The sequence below is a fragment of the Balaenoptera physalus genome, assembly GCF_965194825.1.
Source record: "Balaenoptera physalus genome assembly, chromosome: 2".
Classification (NCBI taxonomy): Eukaryota; Metazoa; Chordata; class Mammalia; order Artiodactyla; family Balaenopteridae; genus Balaenoptera; species Balaenoptera physalus.
Genome location: NC_138883.1, coordinates 22,315,428 through 22,332,541, shown reverse-complemented (window position 1 = coordinate 22,332,541; position 17,114 = coordinate 22,315,428). Strand labels below are relative to the sequence as shown.

At 38.3% G+C, this 17,114-nt stretch overlaps 1 protein-coding gene across 1 annotated transcript in view; it reads left to right on the top strand.

The window, feature by feature from the left end:
* The window catches only part of TSHR (thyroid stimulating hormone receptor), a 165,749-nt gene that overhangs the window by 69,275 nt on the left and 79,360 nt on the right, over window positions 1-17,114 (top strand). The gene's annotated exons all lie outside the window — the stretch shown is intronic.

Here is a 17,114-nt window from a genome sequence, read left to right as displayed (position 1 = left end):
TGTGTGTGTGTGTGTGTGTGTAGTCTTGTAGTCCTTGAACAAGGTCCTTGGATGAATTACTTAACCCCTCTAATTTTCAATTTCCTAATCTATAAGATAAAGATCATCATGGTACACCTCCCATACCACTGTAAAGATTAAATGAGAAAATACACGTCACAGTATTAGTACAGAGCCTAGGACATAGCAGACTTCTATGAATAGTAGTTATTTATAATTATAATGGAGAGAAAATAAATAAAAATATATGTGATATGATTTTAGGTTTTAAAATGTGTTAATGAGGAAAAACCCAAACCAGTCAAAGTCTCTTTATGCTTCTTTCATGGAAATACAAACTTTCTGTACTAAGTGGTAGAAATGAGTATGGCCATTCTGGGAAACTGTTCTAAGTTTGTCTACCTGATGGCCTATGAGCTGAACAAAACATTTGACATTTTTCTAAAGAAAAGAAGGTGAAATAATAACTTGGCCTTTCTTTAAAAAAATATACCAGGGGCTCTGCATCCTTGCCAGTTTTCTGTTACACGGTTTGTTGAGACTGCCCAACATTGTCTGGAATTTCCAAGCCTCAGCACTATAAAAATAATTCACTAAAACCATCCTCCAAATAATTTTATATTGTGTACTTACTTAACACTGCACTTTGGACTACAGTATGGGATGGATATGCTGGGAATTATGTTGGGTTCAGTGAGAGTCCTGTATAAAGCCTATTTTGTCATAAAGAGCAGACCCTGATGTTTAAGGAATGGTGCTGATAGGTTCTAGAAACTTATTACCTACAATTACTGGAACATATTTATCGCAGCAAAGAGGGCATTTAAGAATGGCTGATGCAAACTCTGCAAAACAAGGTTACTGATGTTCCAGTTTGAACCTTCAAGAGCCCTTGAAGGAAAAAAAATTACTTTCACAGTGAACTTTCAATTGCCTGCTCTCTGATGTCTAAACAGAATAGACTGAGTTCATTTTTTTCCTTGTCTCTTGGCTAAAAGACCACAGCAAACTGATCCTTAACTTAATTTCAAGAAAAAACAAATTGTATTTCTTTTGGTTAAATTCATTTTTCACCTCAGGGATTGAGTTCCAGGTCATCACATTAAAATATATTTTCTTTAAAAATCTGAAATCCTTTCTCTGAATTTTATTGAAAGTAAATTCTACTTTAATTATAATACGAGGTAAAATATTTTGGTGTTAATCCTTTTCTCTTTCAGTGAATTAAAACACATAGAAGCACTATTTAAAAATCATGACGAGAGATAAATGTTAAATTCTTTTTACCAAGGATCTTTTGTTTTGTGAAACCAGCTTTTCCATATCCGAAGGCATCACTCAAAAAAGGACTTCACTGAGAAGTGTTTTTAATCATTCTGAATGGAATTATCTGAATATGACCTCCCAGATACTGATGCATTTGGATTTCCCATCCACTTAGACTATTTCATTCATAATCGAAAATCATGTGGTTTCATTTTTATTGTTTTTTCAATTGAGAGGATTGTCAGGAGGAAAGGTGAATGTGACTTTCTTGTCTTTTTTGTTTTAATCAAGAGAATTGTCAATAGGAAATGATTTCTGTATAAAATACACATGGAGCAAATATGACCTTTTGGTCATGACATTTTTCCATTATCACACTGGAGATTTTTCAGGGGTACACATCATGTTTTGCTGCCCTTTTCATATAAAATTATAGCACCATAAAACTTCAGACCTGTCTGTGAAAGCTAAAGAGTATTGGGAACCAGGAAGCTCTGACTGATTGCCATGATGAATAAAACAACCAGGAAATCTCTAGATTTTTCTTCCATAGATTTGAATATCCAGGTATGCCCTGCATAAGCCCTCGATCTTAGAAAACCTGTCTCTACTTTTCCAACAGGGGACAGGGGAGATGGAAAGCTGACCTGCCAGTGACATATACAGCATTATACTTGGAAGAGCACGGGTTCCCTCCACCCTGCCACTCTGCTCTTGGCATCAAGTCACCAGTTTAGGTCATGCAGCTTAGGTCTCTAGAGTCATACCATTGGAGGAACTACAACCATAAGAGACAAAGTGGGCATTGGCTCCGAGTATCTCCATTAATATTTTGATGATTAGTATTTATCAAAACTTATTTTTAATTGAGTAATAATTTGAGTTATGGTAAAAATATAAAGTGTGTTGGTTGGGAAAAACATTAAGCTTCCATTTGGAGAAATAAACATATTTTAAGGGCAATTCTATCTACATTGTTCTTCATTTATTTACACTTTGCTACTATAGAACACCAATAGGGTATCTGGTTTCAGATTTTAAAAGTTTTTTTTTTTTTTTAATCTGCATCATTTGGTTTATTCCCTTTCAATTATGTTTTAGTATCTCACGTATTTAGAACAATTTCCTAAAAATCTTTTGTGGTTCAGAAAGAAACATAGACTATTAAGGCTGAGCTTACTCTTTATTCTGGTGCTGTCCAAGAGAAATATAATGCAAACCACGTACATAATTTAAAATTTTCTAGTTGTCACATTAAACTAAGTGAAGAGAAATAGGTGAAATTAGTGTCAATTGTATGTTTAATCAAATTAGTATATTCAAAACTTATAATTTTAACATGTAGTCAGAATAAGATATTATAAATGTTTTACTTTTTTTCTTATTAAGTCTTCAAAATCCAGTGTGTATTTTACACCCACAGTTCATACCAGCTGCATTTCAAGGGCTTGGGAGTCACATGTGACTATGACAATTGTGTTGGGCATTGCAGCTGTACTCTGTGAAGGGAAGTTATGGCTACCGTACTGGGTTGAAAGAACCAATACTTCCTTCTTTCCACTATGCGCAACCCCCAACCCCCATGCCTTTGATCTTTTAATGAAAAAAATGACTCTTCTAGAACTATAAAGCATGCTCATAGCTATGAGTAAAAATGATCCAACCCTGCTCCACCTAACCACACTTTTTAAAATGGTTAATAACTTTTCTTTCATTACAAGTGAAATACATGTTTTCTGTAGACAAATTAGAAAGTACGGATTACAAAAAGAAAATTTTAAATATCCCTAATCCCACTCCCTGAGAACTTCTAATATTTTGTTGAACATCTATTTAGAAGTTTTTTTGTGCAATCGATGTAAAACAGTTTTATAATGCATGCACTCTTTTGTGACTAGTTATTTTTTACCTAATAGTACCTTTTAAACATTTCTCATTTTCTTTTTATGCAACTTCTAGATAAATTTTAATGGCAGAATAATATTTCATTTAGTGCATGTACCATAATTTATCTAACCAATCCCTTGTCTTTGGACATTGCAACTATCTAATTATCAAATTTTTTGCTATCTCAAAGGAGTCTATTCTTTAGGTTTGTTTTGCTCATGTTTGGAGTGAGGGAGCAGGGAGCACTTTTACAGGTAATCCAAAAAATAGGAAGATAGTTGCAAATTGCAGCCAACTAAAAAATAGTTTCCAGGTTTGTCTGGATACTTTGAAATGTTCAGTTTAGCATGCATAAAGGATCCTCATGAAACTATCAGAAAAACCATACACGTGTCTAAAGATTGAATGCATTTTGTTTATTTGTTGTTGTTGTTGTTGAATGCATTTTAAATGCTTTTCAGGCTCATGTAAGAAAACAATAACAATTACAGTCTCTTCCTTTTTTCCAAGTAGATATTCTGAAAGAAAATAGGTAAACACAATCTCTTTTATGTTATCATTTGTTTTTTGAGTCATCATTGCTGTTGCGATGAAAACATAAATCCAAACTCATTTCATTTTCTGAATTGTTAGGGAAGCTAGAAATCTAAAGGGTAATTTCATGAATGTAAAACATCTGCCTCAAGTGTCTCGTTTCCAGGGTGTGGGAAAAAGGCAAGATCGTTCGTTGAGTTCTCTCTCCATCTTACCCCCAAATTATTCAAAATTCACAGAGGCTGACTATTTTTCACAAAGTCAGTTTTGCTTCCTAAGAGCAAGTAGAAATAGCCCACTGTGGCCATGAAGCCACTGCTCTTCCAGGTCTCTGCGTGGAATGAAGTGGGTCTTCAAAGAAAGCAGATCTTATACTCAGCCAAGCAAGTTCCATGTTCGAATGCCTCAGATTACAATGTCTTACCTTACGTTCTCATGACAAGCAATTATTTCCATAGTGATCAGATTAAGAGGGATGACCCAGCCACAGGTCCACCCTGCACAGAATCACTATTAGCTCCATAACTAAACTCATGCAGAGTCTAGGGCAGAAGTCTTGATTGCCCTACCACTCAGGTAAGTTCCATCAAGGGGGCCCCTGGGCGTCTTTTCCTTTCAATAAATCACACTGAGAACCATCTTAGTCCTTTAGTGAGGTTCTAGTTACATCTCAGCTCAGGAGGGAAGGGGTAAAACTTTCCTTCCCAGGAGACCTTGATCCTGGTACAAACTTTCTCATATCTTCTTCAGTGATCAGCCCTTCAAGCAAAAAAGTAATGGAATAGAGAGCTTCATCAATCCCCAAAATGGGCTTCTCTTATCTTTCTCCCAGGATGGCTTCACCTCTGGCTTCCAAGGTCCTGGGTTCAAATCCTTGCCAATTCATTTGTTGTGTAACCTTGAGAAAGTCAATTAACCTTACTGAATCTCAGTTTCTCTACCTGTAAAATGGAAATTAATACTATTTATATCACAGGAGTGTTGTAAGGCTTATGTAAGGCTTTATGTAACATAAAGCACTTAGCCCAGCAGCAGGCACCTAGCAAACTACAGTATTCGTTCCTGTATTACTTACCTATACGTAACTAAGAAGGGAAACAGCAGACTGTGGTGCTCCATCCATATCAATTTAGATCCATGTATTGTTTCAGTGGAGCCCTTCCCCAACTTCTGTGTGTTTTTGCTTCTAGCAAATCATGCTTGCTCTTTAGAGGAATGCCTGGAGCTGATTTGAGGAGTTTATAATGGACTGAAGTAGGACGATGAAAGCCACACTCTTTCTTTGAGTGAGGACCAACTCTAAGGCATGATCTATACTCCAGAGCTCTCTGTGGGACCCCGCCGAGGCTGGGACTCTGCCTGAAATCACACCTTCACTCTCACACTTCACACACACACATACACGCACACACACACACACACTTCTCACTCTTTCCTGTCCTGCTTCCCTCTGTCCCTCTACAGTTTCCCCTAGGAATACTTCCCTAATAAATCACTTGCACACAAATCCTTGCCTCAGGGTCTGCTTCTGGGCAACGTGGACTAAGACAGGAAAATCCAGTGATTCTTTCTTGTTTTTGTTTTTTTTTTAATTTTATTTTTGGCTGTGTTGGGTCTTCGTTTCTGTGCGAGGGCTTTCTCTAGTTGCGGCAAGCGGGGGCCACTCTCCATCGCGGTGCGCGGGCCTCTCACTATCGCGGCCTCTCTTGTTGCGGAGCACAAGCTCCAGACGCTCAGACTCAGTAGTTGTGGCTCACGGGCCTAGCCGCTCAGCGGCATGCGGGATCTTCCCAGACCAGGGCTCGAACCCATGTGCCCCGCATTGGCAGGCTGACTCCCAACCACTGCGCCACCAGGGAAGCCCCAGTGATTCTTTCTAAAACAAGAAAAATCTATTCCAAGATGTGTTGATGTCTTGACAATGTTAATAGCACCTTCTCTTGCGCATACACAAATTCCAGTTTGCTTAATTGGATATCAGATACAGTAGTAATACTAATAAAGCTTATCCCTAAGGTTGAAATAATAATGAAATCTTGTAAATTATTTCATGGGGGGAAAATTAGTGTTTGGCCATTTTGAGGCAACTAGTTTTATCATCCAGTTGAAATGATTTCATAAAATGGCTATTAGAAAAGCTTACCCCAAGAGAGTCTTATGATATGGAGAACTGAGTGTTTGTAACCTTATAAAAAAGCAATTGATTTTTAAACTGTGGTAAGAAAGCATCTTAATGTTATTTTTTAAATAAAATTGTTTGCAGTGAGGACAGTATTTATTAGCTTGTGCCTCCCTCCTTCCCCACCAAGGAAAGCTCCTTGTGAGCCATTTTCTTGTATGATTTGTGGAACAAAATCAGGAAAATGTGTGGAGTAAGATAGCATCTAAAAATGAGGCAGATGGGACTTCCCTGGTGGTCCAGTGGGTAAGACTCCACTCCCAATGCAGGGGGCTCAGGTTTGATCCCTGGTCGGGGAACTAGATCCCACAAGCATGCCTCAGCTAAGAGTCTGCATGCCACAACTAAGAAGTCCGCATGCCGCAGTGAAGATCCCGTGTGCCGCCACTAAGACCCGGTACAGCCAACATAAATTAATAAATTAATTAAAATAAAATAAAATAAAAATGAGGCACAAATAACCAATAAGGCTTGGTCAGTTTGTCTTTTCCCCAACACTGTCAGTTTGTCAGTTTGTCTTGTCAGTTTGTCTTTTCCCCAACACTTTGGGGAAAGAATGAAGTAGAAAAAGGAAGGGAGGCAGAAACTTTATAGAGAATTTTGGAGGTTCATCAGGAGTGGGTTTGAAAGAAGGGAGAAGCAGAGAAAGGACTTTTAAAGATGTGTTGTGAGGATTAAGAATGATTCCCCTTTGGAGATCAGCTTGGTGTCTTGTGACCACCTAGAGGGGTGGGATAGGGAGGGTGGGAGGGAGATGCAAGAGGGAGGGGATATGGGGATATAGGTATACGTATAGCTGATTCACTTTGTTATACAGCAGAAACTAACACACCATTGTAAAGCAATTATACTCCAATAAAGATGTTAAAAAAAAAAAAAAGAAAAAAGAATGATTCCCCTTTGAACCCTCCTGCACTGTTGGTGGGAATGTAAGTTGGTGCAGCCACTATGGAGAACAGTATGGAGGTTCCTCAGAAAACTAAAAGTAGAATTACCATATGATCCAGCAGTCCCACTCCTGGACATATACATGGACAAAACTATAATTCAAAAAGATACATGTACCCATATGCTCATAGCAACCCTAGTCCCAATAGCCAAAACATGGAAACAACCTAAATGTTCATCAACGGATGAATGGATAAAGAAGATGTGGTACATATATACAATGGAATACTACTCAGCCATTAAAAAGAATGAAATAATGCCATTTGCAGCAACATGGATGCAACTAGAGATTGTCATACGAAGTGAATTAAGTCAGAAAGAGAAAGACAAATACCATATGATATCATTTATATCTGGAATCTAAAATATGGCACAAATGAACCAATCTACAAAACAGAAAGAGACTCACAAACACAGAGAACAGATCTGCAGTTGCCAAAGGGGAGCAGGGGAGGGAGAGGGATGGACTGGGAGTTTGGGGCTGGTAGATGCAAACTATTACATTTAGGATGGATAAACAACAAGGTCCTACTGTATAGCACAGGGAACTATAGCCAATCTCTTGGGATAAACCATAATGGCAAAGAATATCAAAAAGAGAGTGTCTATATATATGTGTGTGTGTGTGTATCACTGAGTCACTGTGCTGTACAGCAGAGATTGCCACAACATTGTAAATAAGCTATAGTTCAAATAAAAAAAAGAATGGTTCCGCTTTAACGCTAACTCCCACAAGTAAAGACAGGACTTCCTTTTACTGACTTAACAGTATTTCTTTGAAAATGACATTGCAGTGAGCCTAGGTCACATGGGGCCTTGAGTTATTTTTGATCTAATTTCAACCTCTACCTTTCACTATTCCCTAAATCAGAATCAATTTCAGTTTGAAAATGAGAGACCTCTGTTCTCTTCAAACCACTTCTTTATCCCTATAATTGGGAGGGCAAATATTATGAGATAAGAAGTTAAATGCTTGTTAATTATAAAACCTATTAATACTATTATAATCACAATCATAAAATTTTCATTTAACTTCAGTTAAGTTGTTTTACCTGGTGGTCATTATAACCCTGTGGGTTAATGAGATGAGATACTATTCTCCACACATGAAAAAAAATTGAGGCTCAGAGAGTTTAAAATTCACCTAAAGTCACAGAGACAGTTATTAGCAGAGTTGAGATTGGCCAGCCCAGTCAAAAGGCAGCTAAACTCTCTCCCCCATTGTACTGATGGAACACAGGTGGTAAAATAAACAGTAACAATGCTACATGGAGAAGAATCATTTCTAGTTTGCCTCTTTACAGGTTATTAAACTCTGTTATTACCCAAGTTTTCAAGTAACTTTGCAACCAGGATAGAAATAATAGAGGGAAAGAGAACAGTGGACATGAAGCTTAACTTCTGTCATTCTGCAGGTGCTTATTAAATCAATCCTATTACATTTATCTCAGCTTGGTGAGGTTAATTATGATAAGATGTGGCTACTCTTAGCAATATGTGATATATATAAAATTCATAGCACAATATTAGACTGGATATTTTAGTTATCTATTATTGCATAAAAAATTAGAGGTTTAAAACAACCATTGTATTATATCTAAATTATAATCAGGAATTGGGGTAGGATAAGATATAGCTGAATCATTCTCATGGCATCATCAGAGTTCACTTAATGGTATTCGCGTGACAAAGGGGTGTCGCTGGAGAGCCCAAGGTGTGTTCCTGCACATGTCTGCTGCTTCGTGGGGATGGCTGAATGCTGGTCTCAGGTGGAACTGTGACTGGAGCTCCTACACTCTTCATTTCAGGGTAGTCAGACTTCTTCCATGACAGTTCAGGGCCCTCTAGGAGAATATTCAAAGACACCCAGGCAGAAGCTTCAAGACATCTTCTAATCTAACCTCAAAACGCAAGAACACTACTTCTACCACATTCTTTGGTCAAGCAACCAAGGTCAGCCCAAATTCAAGGGGAGGAAAATTTGTGGCCATCTTTTTACTACCACAGTGGACATCAGTAAATCTTTTCTTCCCTTCAGTAACAGTTTCCACGTTATCGTCTCTCTCTAAGCAATAGGAATTTTTTTTTTGAAAAAAGGACAGGAAAAGTGATCCATAACAAAGAGAAAATCAGTTGATAACAGCAGAGCCGTAATGACAGAGATGATGGAATTAACAGACAACGACACAAAATTTCTGTTATAAGTCTTCTAAAGAAACTCAAGAAAAGAAAACATGACCATAATGAGGAGAGAAATGGAAGATATGGAGAAGACCCAAATGGAATTCTATGGTTAAAAATACATAAAATGGGGCTTCCCTGGTGGTGCAGTGGTTGAGAATCTGCCTACCAATGCAGGGAACACGGGTTCGAGCCCTGGTCCGGGAAGATCCCACATGCCACGGAGCAACTAGGCCCGTGAGCCACAACTACTGAGCCTGCGCGTCTGGAGCCTGTGCTCCGCAACAAGAGAGGCCACAAAAGTGAGAGGCCCACGCACAGCGATGAAGAGTGGCCCCCGCTTGCCGCAACTGGAGAAAGCCCTTGCACAGAAACGAAGACCCAACACAGCCATAAATAAATAAATAAATAAACAAATACTTAAAAAAAAAAAAAAACCATAGAAAAAAATAAATACACAGAGTTCTTGTCAGAAACTCCACAGGTTGGAATGCAACAGAATGACATCTTTAAGTACTGAAAGAAAGAAAAAGCTGTTAACCTATAATTTTATGCCCAGTGAAAATATCTTTCCATATTGAAAGCAAAATAAAGACTTTTTCTGATAAACAAAAGTTGAGCAAAGTCATTGCTAGCAGACCTGCACTAACAACAACAAGAAGAATAACATGTTAAAGGAAATTCTTTAGGCAGGAAAAAAACAATACCAAATGGAAATTTGGATCTACATAAATGTATGAAGAGCAGCAGAAGTGGTAGGGAGGAAGACTGTGGTTTGAAATCAGTGTATAACACTTAAGACGCAAGCACAGAAAAGAGAATTAACTCATTCAAAAATATTAACACCTGAAATGCAAATTAGGAATGAGAAGAACTTGCTTTTTGATCATTTGTTAAATAAAATTATTTTTCTTCTCCCTAACAACAACAGCAACAACAAAAACATACACACACACACACACACATCTCCTTCAAAAATATTTGACCCTGGTATGTAACATTTCTGAATAGAATATATATATGATAAATCTATGCATACTAACTCTTTGATGTTTCACTCATTGTCCTGACTGGTTTGAAAGTTTCCTAAGCCAATAGTCTTTTCTCCCTGGATAAAATTCACTGACAGTACTTTGAAATTTTAATGAGAGATGTTGAACTTAATGAACAGCCAATTTGCACACGACTACCAGAAAAAAATGTTCATGTTACCCTCTGCCAAAGCCGGCATTGCCATTTTTAAGGAAAACTACTTTCCGAACACTGGACAGATGGCAAGTGTTCACCAAGTGCTTTTATCTGGCGTACAAACTGGAGGCCAGCTATGTTTATGGGCATCATTTTATATAAGACCTCATGCATTATAATTCCTGACATTCATTCAGTATTGTGCGATATATAACTCACTTTTCATTTCTCCTCGTAATAACTAAGTGAGAAGAGTGGATAATATTATCACCCTTCTTTGGTTAAGGTTCAGAATGCCTTGACTCCCAGTCCATCACCCTGCTTCTTTCACTGACACTTTTAATCCTTCAGATTCTGTTATAAATTATAGCCTTCAGGTTTCAGCTTAAATCAGTTCTTTGGAGAAGACTCCTTATGCACTTGCACAGATCTGGGCTCTTCCTTCATAGCATTAACACAATGATAATAATATAGTAAGTTAACTGTATTAAATAGCTTTTTTAATGTCTAGCTCCTCCACTGGTCTCAGCTTCCTGAAGGCAGGATGTCCATCTGAGTTGTTTATCATTGCGTTCCCCGCACCGTGCATGGTGCCTGGAACGTGGTAAGTACTCAGCACATGTGCAGTACTAAATATGTGTTGATCCCTGAAGTGCCTCTGGGTCACACCTTCACAACAAAGGAAAGAACCTATGGTTATGTAGTTTCAGAACACCATATGTATGTACACTTTATAGTGGAAGGCTTGCAGGACTGCTATTACTTTATTATATGAACTTAAGTCACTCAACCTTTCCTCATATTATTCATCCATAAAATAACAAGGTTTAGACAAATATATAGGTTTTAAACAGTGCTCCTCAAAGCCTAAAGTGCTCCATGAGTGTTGGGGAAGAGTGTTAAAGGGAACCGTTTACATTTTTTCTTTTATTTACATACCAAGTAAGATTACCACACAAAGTAAACAGTAGTCCAAGGCTCTATAATAAAATATTCCCAATAATATTGAGGCTGCACTGTAATGCTCCCTAGTAAATTAGAAACAAATGAAATAGAGGAAATTTTTAAAGTAACACATAATGGATCATAATAGAGATATATAAAAATCTCTTAAAGGAAATAGAACGACCTCATGCAATCTAGTTGAAGAAAATATCCATCTGGCAGAGAACTGATCAGCCATAAACGCAGAGAGAAAGTGGAGTCACACATGAGAATTGTGGAAATTCCTGTCTAGTCAATGTCCAAGACAAATGAAACTTAAACCAGTGAATGCAAAGTGCTGTGATCCCACAGGCAAGGTCATTCCTTGTAAGAAGTGGTGATATTAGGCTCTCTTAGCCTGAGAGCATTAAAAAAATGAGTTCATCTCCTTCTTTTGATGGATTTCATGCTCTTCAAGCAATCTTCTGAATCTGTCTTGGTTCCCTACAATAGTCTGCCCACAAGGAAACATGGGCTTGGCATCATGACTACTCTGGTCCATGTGACAGTTGTATTTCTCATCATCGATTAATAAACTGGCAAACAGATTTGTATGTTTTTGTTTCTTTAAAAAAAAAAAAACTCATCTAGTGTGCAACCACTATGTGCCAGACATTATTCTAGGTGCTTCTAACAATAATTTGTTAAATCTTCATGGCAACCCTATGAGGTAGGTATTATTATTATCATCTACATTTCATACTTTGCAGAACAGCAGTAGTGTATACTGAAGAATCTGATGTCTTTTTGCCTGCGATTAAAACCCTGCTCTCCTACTGAACAGCTGTGTGGCTTTTAGCAAGTTATTTAACCTTCCTGTATCTCAGATCATCATCTGTAAAATGGGTATAATAATATTATCTAACTCACACGGCTGTTATGATGATGAAGTAATAAATGTAATGTACTTTCATAGTGCCTGGCTCAGAGCTATGTAGATATTTATCATTTTCAATTTACATCCTTGTTGTACTAGTCTGGATTCTCCAAAGAAACAGAATACATACATATATATTCTATATACAGAGACATAGGCAGAGAGAGAAGGATTTTTTACAATAAGGCATTGGCTCACATGGTAATGGAGGCTGAGAAGTCCAAGACCTGCGGTTGGAAAGCTGGAAACACAGGAGAGCTGACAGTATATTTCCAGTCTGAATCCAAAGACCTGAGAATCAGGAGAGACTCTATGTAAGTTCCAGTTAAGTCAGAGTCCAAAGGCAGGAAAAGACCAATGTCCCAGCTGGAAGATAGGCAGGCAGAGAGAAAGAATTTTCTCTCTTATACAGCCTTTTTTTTCTATTCAAGCCCTCAATGAATTGGATGAGGTCCATCCACAATGGGGAGGGAAATCTACTTTACTCAGCCTACTCATTCAAATGTTTACCTCATCCAGAAATACCCTCACAGACACAACCAGAATAATGTTTAACCAAATATCTGGGCATTCTATGGCCCTGTCAAGTTGACACACAAAATTAACCTTCACACTTGGGTTTGCAAATATACTTTTTTACATGACTGTGCATATCTCCAAATCCTTTAGCAGTTAAAAATACCAATCAAGATTGGTATTTACATACACATCTACCAGTCCGGCTAAAATTTAAAAGACAGATAATACCAGGTGTTGGTGAGGATGCAGAGTTAACTGGAACTCCCATCCATCACTGGTAAGAGGGAACATGGTACAGTCACTTTGGAAACCAGCAGTTTTTGTTATGATCAAGTATATATTTACCTGTGATTCATAAATCCCACTCCTAGGTATTTACCTAAGAGCAATGATTGTATATGCCCATAAAAAGTTTGCACACGGATGTTCATAGAAGCTTTAACCATAATAGCCCCAACTGGAAAAATATCAATTAGAGAATGAATAAATAAATGATGTATATTCATAGTTAGCAATAAGAAAGAACGACTGATACATGCAACAACATGGACGAATCTCAAAACCATTATGTTGAACAAAAGAAGCCAGACAGAAAAGGGTGGCTAATGTATGATTACATTTATGTGAAGTTAACAAAGAGAGCAATCTGTTTTTATCTTCTGAGAGGGACAGAGTCACTGATTGGAAAGGGGCACAAGGGAACTTTCTCAGATGATGGAGATATTCTATATTTTGATCCAGGTCCTCGTCACATGGATATATGTGTTCATATATGTAAAGTGTAAGTATACTTACCTATACTGGATGAAATAAAAATTCATATTTTAAGGCAAGACAAGAAAAATTTAAACATAAAATTTTTCTCTGCCCTTTGGCCTCCTCCCTCCCCTCTAGTGCACATTGTGTGTCTGCATTATGTTAACCAGACCTCCCAACAGCAGAAATAACTGCTCAACCCTAAAGATCAATTTCCTCCTTCTGGCGCCAGCCATGTAACTCCTTGGAAGAAAACATTCCTTTCTCAATCCTAGAAGGAGTCACAATGACTCACTACTCCGCTGTATGTGCAGACATCTCTGGTGAACTGTATGTACAATGCCAGTGTATCATTTCCCTTAAAGATAGCGATTGGTATGGAACAGACTATTCACACGACCTGGGGAGATACTGGCCCACACCCAGTGGAAGTTCTTAGCTTAAATACTTAACTGATGACCTACTAATATTACTAGTCATATTACTTGTATTCTGCCTAATTGTACAAGATTATTGTTTCTTATATTACCAAATGTGTGACTGAGACTCAGATAAAATTAATGATGATTAGGCGCCTTGAAACCTAATTGATCAAATTTATAATTCTATAAGATCAATTGTTGTAACAGTGTAACTCTAATCATGAGAAGAAGCAACAAGAGGGAACCATTTCCTGGACCATGACAGACTAGTAAGACAGGTGGTCCAGAGGATTTTGGCTACTGTTAACAGGGCCTACTTCAGTAACAGCACACTGAATGGGCTATCAACGAAATCCTCACCTGACCTGGGGATGAGCATTCCTAGCACCATGGGACAAATTGCTCATGAAATGCCTCCCAAACCTTAGTTGAAATTAAGACCGAAAGGGAAGGGATTATAAAATAAAGAACGTTGTCCACTATCCAGGTCTACACATTAGCCACTGCCGTCGCTGACCTGCAATACACCTTGAAAGGAATTCATGGCAACGATCAGGATGAGGCACTCTGTGCTTTGGGAAAACTGGCAGAACAGACCCTCAGATAGATATTTTCAGGGGAAATTTTTTTTTTTAATTATTTGCTTTATTTTTATTTTATTTTATTTTTTAAATTTTATTTATTTATTTATTTATTTATTTATGGCTGTGTTGGGTCTTCGTTTCTGTGCGAGGGCTTTCTCTAGTTGCGGCAAGTGGGGGCCACTCTTCATCACGGTGTGCAGGCCTCTCACTATCGCAGCCTCTCTTGTTGCGGAGCACAGGCTCCAGACGCGCAGGCTCAGTAGTTGTGGCTCACGGGCCTAGTCGCTCCGCGGCATGTGGGATCCTCCCAGACCAGGGCTCGAACCCGTGTCCCCTGCATTGGCAGGCAGATTCTCAACCACTGCGCCACCAGGGAAGCCCAGGGGAAATTTTTTATAAACCTGGATTCTTGCATCTTCCCATACTTAGAAAAGCACTAAACCATTAACTAAGACGTCTGTTCCTTGTGACTAGCAGCAAATTTCTGCTGGGATGTGTGTTTGATTGTATATACCCCATTCACCAAAATCCAATGTATACTGGCCTTCCCCTTTACCTCTTCAGAGCAGTTCTCAAAGCTCTCTGAGAGACTGTGTCCTGGGTTATAATCCTTAGATTGGCTCAAATAAAAATTTCCATTTCATTCTTAGACTGACTATTGATTAGTTTTTTCGTTGACACACTGGTATACCCTTAAGTATCTAAGTAGACATTTAAGATTTGTGCATCTTACTGGACACAAATTATACGTGTGAAAAAATTTCAATACAATAAGTATCCCAAATGAAATAAAACCAAATTAAATATGTATTTTTAAATCTGGAAACCAAGCATCATAAATAGAAAACTCTCTCCCAGATGACGTAAGCTGGACAATTTCCATAAGCCAGATCTGTCAGGCCATTGCTTGGGCTTCTAAGTCTCGGATCACAAAAATTAAAGCCCAAACGGAAACTGTCTGTCCCAAAATGATGACTCATAGGCGCCTCTGGAATCTGGGTGTTGCAGTTTCACACCTTGTGTTGCAGGCATCACCTAGTATTTTTGTACTGTTTGTAAATAATTCAGCAGCAGCACTGACTGAAATCCCACCCTACCACCAAAAACAGAAAACACAACTTAGTACAGATTAAAATTTGTTCATACTTAAACATACGGCCTATGTGTAAACAGTCCCAACTATTTGACTGCGTGATTCTTCTGGGTCTACATCCCTGATTTTAATCCCTGTGCTTGCTGCACTCTCTCACAACTCACCACAGAATTAGAAAAAAAAAAAAAAATTTGCACAATGGTAAAACAAATTCACCAATGAGAATTTTTTTCTCAGCAAAGTAGAAACAATGGGCAAATGATAAACATCATATTTAATATTGTCCAGTTTATAGTGTACAACTTCACAATATATAAGTATCTGGATTATTTGCACCAATTCTCTCTTCTTCTACTGCCAGTACTTTCCAGTACTTTTTTTTTTTTCACACACACACACTGTATTTTATTTTTACAAGAGATAGACTGACACCAAGCACTGTACATGGATGACCACAACAAAAGCAACAATGTCCAGTACTTTTTATGGTCACACTTGGTACATCTAAATGAATTATCAGTTGATTGACACCGGTATTTAATAAAAAGGAGCTTTTACAGATCTGCTACTCAACACAGTGCCTATAGTTAACAATAATGTATTGTTCACTAAAGATTTGTTTAGCAGGTAGATCTCATGTTAAATGTTCTTAACACACACATGAAAACCAAGAAAAAACAAAAAAAAAGGGGACACAGGAAACTTTTGGAGGTGATAGATATGTCTATTACCTTTATTGTTGTGGTTTCATGGGTGCATGAAACCCATATGGGTGCATATGGCCAAACTCATCAAATTGTATACATTAATTATGTATAGTTTTTTGTATGTCAATTAACCTCCACAAAGCTGTTAAAAATAGAATTAATGTAATTCTGAATAAAAAATACTCTTTCTCCTAAATTTTTTTTAATTAAAAAAATAAATAAAAAGGAGCCCTTGAAATGCAGATGACAAGGGAATTCCCTGGCGGTCCAGTGGTTAGGACGCCATGCTTTCTCTGCCAGGGCCTGGGTTCAATCCCTTGCTGGAGAACTAAGACACCCCCCCAAGCCGCACAGCACGGCCAAAAAAAAAAAAAAAAAAAAAACCCAGAAAGAAATGCAGATGACAGTATTAAACAAACAAGCTTGGTGCAGAATCACAAAATATTCTCAGCCTGGGCTTCCCTGGTGGCACAGTGGCTAAGAATCTACCTGCCAACGCAGGAGACACGGGTTCGAGCCCTGGTCCGGGAAGATCCCACATGCCGCGGAGCAGCTAAGCCCGTACGCCACAACTACTGAGCCTGCGCTCTAGAGCCCGCGAGCTACAACTACTGAGCCCGCGTGCTGCAACTACTGAAGCCTGCGCTCGGCTAGATCCCGTGCTCCACAACAAGAGAAGCCACTGCAATGAGAAGCCCGCACACTGCAACGAAGAGTAGCCCACGCTCACCGCAACTAGAGAAAGCCCGTGCATAGGAATGAGGCCCCAACGCAGCCAAAAGTAAAAAAATAAATAAATTTATAAAAAAATAAAATAGTCTCAGCCTGATCGCCAAGAGACCAAAAATGTGGCACGCAAGTGGAAAGTTTGGTGTTTCTGGACCACACAAGCTCAGCCATGGCAAAGAAGATCAGCAGGGATTCTCAACTCATGAGATTCAGTCTGGCTCATCTGGTCATACTTCACATTCTTTATCAAGTAAAGGCTG